The sequence below is a fragment of the Alexandromys fortis genome, unplaced genomic scaffold (assembly GCF_014885135.2).
Source record: "Alexandromys fortis isolate MF-2015 unplaced genomic scaffold, M_Fortis_MF-2015_v1.1 scaffold_33, whole genome shotgun sequence".
In the NCBI taxonomy this organism is placed as follows: Eukaryota; Metazoa; Chordata; class Mammalia; order Rodentia; family Cricetidae; genus Alexandromys; species Alexandromys fortis.
In genome coordinates, this window is record NW_026067917.1 from 13,551,378 (window position 1) to 13,560,579 (window position 9,202).

The window sequence follows — 9,202 nt, forward strand, 5'->3', positions numbered from 1 at the left end:
TTATATACCTCAGGGAAACATTAAGAGGCAAGATTAGTGGAAAAAGTTCCTCAACATCATGATTAACATAAACTTTGTTTAGTGAAGTAAACTGTAACTGTATGACCAGCAAGGTATTGCACCAGATCCCTCTAGTACTGATGGAGTGGATCCCAGTTGCCACTCTTCCTCAGGGTAAGTGCTTTGTCTCTATGTACATGGGGACTGCAGGAGTCTGTTTAAAAGCTTTCTTTTTTATACATTTCGCACCTTATACTACCTACTAAACTGCTTCTCTTAAGTCTTGTCCTGTAAACATTTTCTTTGCCCAAATAAGTGTGTTTTCTTGTTCCACGTGATACATATGATATACATATGATATAAAGACTTTAAGATTTTTCAATTGTAGGGCCTTTGCCAACAATAGTTGGCCCTTGGATGTTATCCACCATCCCTGGGCAGAAAGTAGGGTTCTAGACAACACCCTGTTTTAAGGGCAAAGGTCATCTCCTCAGAGTAATACTTGGATGTTTCTAAAGGCAGCAGGAGCTCTTTACAGAGGATGGGATATTCAAGGTGTCCCAATGCATATCTCTTGGCCTCAGAGTTCTCATCCTATTTCCCCTTGTCACCAGGTCATTCTCTCCCTGATACCCAGAAAGTGGACCAAAGACACTTGGGTGAGTAAAAGGACTGCATCCAGGAGCCTTAGAATGTCTTGATAATATTTTACACAGATCCCAGCAGCAGTTAGGAGGACTTCTAATGTCCTTTCAAGACAGTGGCATGAGCATAAAGGATGGAGAAGACATAGAGTCTGTGTAATTATTGACTCTGTGTCTATGGGACAATTCTAGAGCTCCAGTGAGTGAGTGTCACCTCAGCTAATCTGTCCTTGAGTTTCTGCTGCAGGAGCTGCTTCAGCTCCTTCAACCAATAGACTTTAAGATACCAGCCCACTTGGGCGTGGTATGATTTGCTTTTAAAAAACAGCAGCAGCTGTGTGCTAACTCTCTTGCTTCTTGCTTCTGGCTCCTAGACTCCTTTCCTGATCATGCAGAGGGCTGTTGTCTGGGACGGTGATCTGTAAGTTTTTCCCCTTTAAATAAATAATCATTCTATTAATCATAATACCAAAATGGTGTGGGATTGTTTGTGACTTACGACTTCAAGTTTCTAGGAATAGTCTTGAGTACCTCAAAGTCAGTGACTGTTGCATATCCTGCATTCCATATTCCTTCTTTTACGAAAGAGCTTCCATGTGTATAGAGGACTAAGGCGGGGGTTTCTAATGGTTGATATGAGAGAGCAGGGTGAACTATATAGCTATCCATCAGGATATCCTCCCAAGAGTGGATAAGATTTCCTTTCTCTTTTGGTAAATAGGTGGCTGAGTTTAGGTTTTAACAGATCTTGAGGGCGATTTTGGGTACTTCCAACATGAGGTCCAATGTTTAAGAAGTCTGGTATTAGTTAGCCAGAGATTTCCCTTCAGAAATTAGAATAGTTCCTATGTTAGAAGGCATATGAACTATAAAGGGATGGCTGAGAGTAAAATCTTGAGCTTCGGGATTGTTAAGTATTATGATAGTTTAGTAAAGTAGCAATTGTAGGTTCTCTTCCAAGATCCATGATTACAACTATCCTTGGGTAGTTGACTAGATTTCTAGTACCAGTAATGATTTCCATCTTGTTGATTGCACCTTTGGTTACTACCAAGGTATACATGCCAGTATCATACACTTAAGATTATAGTGCTATGGTAGCTGTGGTGAATCCTTGAGGAAGAGGAATGTATCCTAATCCTTCCTTCTTTTATATTTATTGCCCACCTTTCTACTTAAAGTTCCTCCACATTGTTTTCCATTTAACCATTCAAAAACACTGTACACAGCTATCCCATCTCTATTACCCTCCATGGTATCCATCTACTATCGTGGTTTCTTCCGTTACTCCAAGTTATGTACTCAAATCTAAAAATTTGCTGCTAGAAACCACATGTGAGAGTGAAGATATAGTCAGTTACTCCCACAATACAGAACTGAACTGAATCTATAGATTGCTTTTGGTAGAATGGCTGTTTTCACAATCTTAGTCCTACTAATTCATGAGCATGAAATTCCTGTCCATCTGATATCTTCTTCAATATCTTGAAGTTTTTGTTATTAAAGTCTTTCACTTACTTGGCTAGCATTATCTAGAGATAATTTTAACTTTTAGACTATTGTGAAAAGTACTGTTTTTCTGAATTCCTTCTCAGGAAGAGTGTCATTTGTATACATGAAGGCTACTAATTTGGATATGTTAAACTTTTATACTGTTACTTTGCTTAAAGTTATATCAGCTGTAGAAGCTTCTTGGTGGTGTCTTTAGGGCCTTTTCATATAAAGTTACATTATCTGCAAATAAAGACACTGTAACTTCCTCTTTCCCTATTTGTATACCTTTTATCTCCTGCAAATGCCTTTTTACTCTTGCCAAGACTTTGAGTTATATACTTAATAAGTATGGATAAAAAGGACATCCTGATGATTTTTGTGGAAATAAATTCATTTCTCTCTGTTTAGGATCATATTGGCTCTGGATTTTTATACCTCATTTTTACAAGGTGTAACTTCTCTCTATTTCAAGCATACACAAGAAAGCCAAAATGTCCTAACCAAATAATTTAAAATGTACCATTTTGTAACTCAGAAGTATTACTTACAGGAAATAGCCATTCACATTTGACATTGCAATATTACTATGACTTTTGAATTAATGATTTCTGCATTTTCAGAATACTACTTAAGACTGAACTGTACATATTCTGCATGTACAATAAGAGAGCTAAATGAGAAAACTTTTTAACAATTTATGATGTCTCAATATTTTGTTCCAGAAAAATAATTAGGCAATCCATTTATGTGGGGGGAAAGTTCATACTAACTTGAGAGCTTTAGAATGGTCAGTCTATGGTCCACTGGCCCTGTTCCTCATGGATCTGTAGTACCATAATACATCATGGTTGAAATGTATGGTAGAAGAGGACCATTAGGCTCAGTGGATTAGGTAATTAATTTTTCCTCATCTTTTTATCAGTTTGTGAGAATTTCATACAAGGAATTTCACCTCCTCTCCCAGCTCCTCCCAGATCTGCTCCCCTTGCCTACCCAGCCCACATTGTGTTCTCTTTTAAAAACATTCCATTGGTACTGATCATACATTTTTTGGATGTGTGGCTTTCACTGGAGGGTGGTCAATCCACCAGAGAATGCTTAAAGAAAACTATCTTTCTTCTAGCAGTTACCAGCTATTTACTAATAGACTCTTATCTATGTGTGGGACTTCATACCATTTTCCTTCTCAGTGCTAATATTCTGTCTTCCCTGAACCTGTGCAGGTCTTGTGCATGTTGTTTTTACTCCTGCTAATTCACACATACAGCTGCTCTACTAATGTGGGATTCCCCTTTGTAAGCTATGAATATATTTTATTACCATTGGTTATTAAAGAAGATGTTTCAGCCAATGGCTTAGAAGAGTAAAGCCAGGTGGGAAATCTGAACAGAGATATAGAGAGAAAGTAGGCAGAGTCAGAGAGATGCCATGTAGCTTCTGAAGGAAAAAGATGCCAGCCACCAGCCAGCACCTTGCTGGTAGGCCACAACCTCATGGCAATACACAAATTAATAGAAATTAGTTAATTTAAGATGTAAGAGTTAGCTAGAAATATGCTTAGGCTATTGGTCAAACAGTTTTGTAATTGATATAGTTTCTGTGTTGTTATTCATGTCTGAGAAACCAGGAAACGAATGAGTAGTCTCTGTCTACAAAATGGTGCACCAACGTGAGGCAACTACATTCACATAAATCCTGAGAGTGCTTGGGAAGGAATTCTAGACACACACACACAAAAAAAAAAAAAACAAAACAAACAAAAAAAAACAGAATTAAGGACGACTTCTTAGTGGCCCTACTATTTTTTTTTTTTTCAGAATTGTCATTTGCTAGAAGTAAGTAGAGGTGCAGTACAGTTCCTTTAGGAGAAGGCTTCCTGACTCAACAGTAGCAACAAAAACTGCATGGTTGCTTTGAGAAGGCTTCCTGGTTTGTGCTAATTGCATGAATAGCTCTGGCTGTTTCAGGAGGCTGAACACTTGTATGGAGTTTGTGGGCAGTATGCTCCAAGTTACTTGGTGGAGCATGGGCCAACTATTTCCCAGAGATGAGGTGGTAAGCACGATTCCCTCCCAGTGGTCATAAAACTGGTGGTGAACTATCTCTGCCATGTTAGGTCTAGAGAGGTGGAACCAGCTTCCAGGGCTACCCTGACCACACTGCTTACCCAAGTGCTTCTGGTGAGAAAATGATTACTGATACACAATAGAGATTAAGACAGAAATAAACCTCTAAACGGATAACAGTGTGCTTAAAAATGTACATATGCTTGAGAGAGAAGAAAAAGAGTATAGTTATAAATAAATATTTTTAAAAAATAAAATGAAGTCTTCAAAAAGACAGAGTACAGATAGTCATAGATTAAAAGATTAAAGAAAAATAAGCCACAGAAAGATGGAAAATACACAGAGAATCTGAATTATGTATATTATTGTGTTTTCTTTGAATTTTTTGACTGTGAATGAGCTAAGTACTGAGATATTTCATTGTATGGGCTGCTAAGCTAACCCAACATATACATTTTAAAGGTACCTTGACTTCAAAATTTGGGTCCAAGGATATGTTGCTTTGGAAAAGAGGTTCTGCTTTTGTTTCCACAAAGGATAGAAAACTGTGGAATTCTTACTGACTAATATGATTTGATCAAACAAGACCCCCTGAAGCAATGGCCCAGATGGTTCAACATCCAGCTTCAGGACTGCTGGCTGAGATGGACCTACCATACAATATACCCCATGGAAGACCTGATTAATAACACCCCCAATCAGCAAGTAGTCCAGACAACAATGCCTAAATTCCCTAAATGATTGTTTATAAATATTTGTTTACATGTAAATGGAGATATGCTAAAGAGATGAATACTTTGCATTGGTATGGATCTTGGTTTATTGATACAAATTTGCAGTCAATTTTATTTTTATATATTTCTGCTCTTAATAAGGTATTGTGCTTGTGAAGCTCATTTAAAATGTATAATTAAGAAATATATAAAATGTATAATTAAGAAATATAGGTTAATAGATAGTCAAGCTTATAGTAATGTTAGTTAGGTTTTCTAGATGTACAGAGATATATTTCAGATGGATAGGTATTCTTTAAACCTTTCAAAGACTTGCAGAATATGACATTTAAATTTTTTAAGAACTTAAACTTTTCTCAACAATGAGACACACCTGCTCCTGGCAGCATCAATCTACTTCAAGAGGATGATAGGCATCAAAGAGGCTCCTTATAGAGTTGGTTAACCATTTGGACAAGAAACTGCTCTTGCCTGGACTGCTTAATGAACTAGACATGTAGTACCCAAAGAAAAATGACTACTGAACTTACCTAATGGTGAGACAGTCTTTCAGGGTTCCTGTTTCATGAAAGAGTCTACCAGACATTTTGCAGGATACTGAAGAAAGTGACTGACAAACTGACAATAAAGGTAAAATAGTCTTTCAAATTTCCTGCACCATGGAAAAGTCTACTGAGTACTATGGGCCTATAGGCTGAAGATGAATGCCCCAATCTTACAGAAGAACTTTGGATGACTGTCCAGACAGTGAGATGTCTCTGTCAATTCTAGAGTTTTAGAAGTTGCTTACAATATACTTTGTGTTAACTTACATAATTTTATATTCTTCTGGGTTCTTTGATGGAGTTCAATAATAAATAGTTATGATTATAGTTTTCCTTAGTTATGATAAAAGATAAAGTAAATATATTGTAACTGTAATTCTTACTTGATACCACTTTTGTTATATGTAATTTTTCTATGTTACAGTTAAAACTTTCTTATTTATATAGAAAAAGAAATATGATGTGGGTTTCTTCTCTGTATGCTATGAATATGTTTTATTACCATTGGTTATTAAAGAAGCTGTTTCAGCAAATGGCTTTGTAGAATAAAGCCAGGCAGGAAATATGAACAGAGATATAGAGAGAAAGTAGGTAAAGTCAGAGAGATGCCATGTAGCTGCTCGAAGGTGAAGGATGCCAGCTGCCAGCCAGCACCTTGCGGTGGGCCACAGCCTTGTGGAAATACACAGATTAAAAGAAATGGTTTAATTTAAGATGTAAGAGGTAGCTAGAAATATACCTATGCTATTGGCCAAATAGTGTTGTAATTAATATAGTTTCTATGTTATTAGTCAGGTCTGGGTGGCAAGGAAATGAATGAGCAGTCTCCATATATACTCTACTATGTTGATAAAACATCATTTTCTTAGTCACCCACTGCCTATGGCTCTTAGAATCTTTCGGCTTTTCTTTTGCAGTGATCACCAAGCCTTGGGAAAGAAGAGTGTGATACAGATATTCCATTTAGAACTAAGTATTCCATAGTCTTTTCTCCTCTGCACTTTGGTCAGTTCCAGGTCTCTGTGTCATCATCTACAGAAAAAAAAAAGAGTTTCTCTAATTAAATTGACAAATTCCCATATTTATGTGTATAATATTATATGCTTATTATGGTGTCCAGCTACCATAGTAATAGTAGTAGGTTTCCCCCTAAGATCTAAGACATATCTATCCATGGGTTCTTGACATCAATAATGTTGCTAGATATTCCTTGATTACTCCTATAAAATTTGTGACATGATTGCACAAATAAACATGCCTCACAAATGAGTTATTGACTTATCTCACAGGATTTACAACTGGATAAGACTGATGATTGTTTTTTCTCCTTTGGTAGCTAGCATAACACATTCTGGTACTATGAAAGCTAGCAACTAGGGATGAATCTTCAAGGTGAGTACCGACTTGATTTCTCTGACTTTATTTTCTGTGACTCAAGTATGTGATGCCTTCAGCAATAGGGCCTTACTGTCAAGTTCTTGGGAATAACCAAGAACATTGGCAATAATTGTTAATATTTGATGGTCTATGGGACATCACTTGCCAACAACTCCAAAAGAAGTGGCATGCTTCTGTTACTGAGTTTATTATTTGCTAGGTTCTAGTATCTAAAAGTGTTAGAAGGCCCTGTTGGTCAGAGGGTGCAATCTACCATGACTTGACAGCTCCCTCTGAGCTTGGCAACATGGAGGAGTGCTTTCCTCTGGCAGAGGGCTTTCTGCTCTCTAACCAACTTTGACACAGTTCCCTTCAAGCGCTCTTCCTCTGCTGCCAATATGGTAATTAGGTAATATGCTCTAGCTATTTTGATAGGGCCATGCTGCTACTAACCAAGGTATATGATAGGAGCATACTACTTAATGCAAACTAGGTGATTTCCCAACTATCATCCCCAAACCTATATATCCCCTATAATCTGGAATAAAGCTGAGCTGCCTCAATGAAGATGTCTCCTGGAAGGCTATTTCTTCATGTTCACAGGATCATTCAAAGCTACCTGTACGACTTCGTCTTTGTGGGCTGGTGGCCAATGGACCATAAGGAAAAAAGGGACCCCACAGAGAAGATGTTGTTGCCCTGTTATAGAAAAACTCCATTTAAACTATTTTTATAAGTATATTTGTATAATTTTAAGAAGCTTCAACAGTAGGTTTCCACATGAAGATATTTTTCAAAATATCTTTAGTGTTAGCCATGCCTGCCTATAGTCCCTCATCCATACTTCCCTCCCATTGTCTTTTCTCATTTGTGGATGTTAGCCTTGAATCTTCAGATATGTGTGCTCCATTTGCAATACCCACAAAAGCCAGGGAATTACTAAGGGACCATAGGGGAAGCGATTCTAGGAAAAGAAAATAGAATGAAATGGTATGAAGCTTTAAAGGGGAATGGCGGTATATAATAACGTTTTGGAAATTCTTTTCTGATGTAGTCTATAATTCAAACTGGAAAGGGATTAAGTTATTTCATTTTCATTGTGAAATATGGTAATTAATTACCATATTTGTAATTTTCATTGTGAAGAATTCAAAAACATTGCCTCTATTTTGACTTTGGGCTTTACTATGTGAAAACAGATACAATAAAAATCTCATAATTTCTAAAATGTTATTTTCTCTGTATAATCCTGCCCCCCCCTTTTTGAGAAAATACCACTCAATAGTCCATTCTGGATTCAAAATGTAGTAAACATTCTATTTTACCACTCCCAGCTTCTTAAAAAGTATATGTAAGTGTACATATGTACACACATATACATATGCACATATAGTATTTATTTTCATTCTAGCCACTTATCACTAAAAAAACCCTGCATGGTTACATAAAGTCTTATTGTACTTCATTTCCAAATGTCTTTTATTTTCTGTTTGATTTTTATTTTTCTTTATTTATTTGTTTGATCTAGGACAGACAAAAGATATATTCTTAATTTTGAAGAAAACATGACTATATTCCTAAATATACTTGATGCTTTAAGCCAATTTGGAAAACAAAGAGATATTTACAAAACAGGACAGGAGACAAAACTCTCATTTTGATTCTTTGTCCTGTGGCAGGTACACCCTTTAAAGCACATATCTGACTGGAAATGGATCTTTCCAATGTCAGTCTTCAGAAGCAAGTAAGACATGAATACATTTCGTACTTCCGTGCTCTGTTGGTGTGCATTACTCAGGAGAATTGGTACCTGAAAGTGCTAACCTCTTTGAATTTACAAACTTCTCATTGAGCTAAATTTCTACAATGCAGAAAAAACAGGAAATGGTTGTAACATGGAGAAATTTCCACAGGTAGAGGACAGGGGAGCCTGTGTGCTGCTGGTGGGTTTCTTCCAGAAATAAACTTTCCGGTTGACTCATATGCTAGCATAGCATAGTATTTTTATGGGACTGCTGAGTCTGTAAATGAGTGGACATCTGATTCTTGTGCTTGATCTTGGGCTTTTTTCCTCTATGGATTGCCTTGTGTAGCCTTGATGTTACAGTTTTTTGTTTTATTTTGTTTTCTAAAAAAGGAAAGATATGATTATGCAAATCCTTGTAGCTGATGATAAAAAATAAGAATCATAATCACATCTTATCTACTTCTATGGTATCTTCTTAATCAGTGTTTTTGAAAAAAGTAATACATTTATGTTCTATACACTGTTAGAAGATGATAGAAACATGCAGGCTAGATTTGTTGATTCTCTAAATGAACAGTATTTGCCTGAAGACTAA

At 36.6% G+C, this 9,202-nt stretch overlaps 1 long non-coding RNA gene across 1 annotated transcript; it reads left to right on the plus strand.

Moving 5' to 3' along the window:
- Positions 1–1,026: 1,026 nt before the first annotated feature.
- On the plus strand, positions 1,027–8,995 carry LOC126500208 (uncharacterized). Its single transcript, XR_007591275.1, has 3 exons — positions 1,027–1,065; positions 6,820–6,875; positions 8,540–8,995. It is a non-coding gene; the product is annotated as an uncharacterized lncRNA (long non-coding RNA).
- Positions 8,996–9,202: the final 207 nt, after the last annotated feature.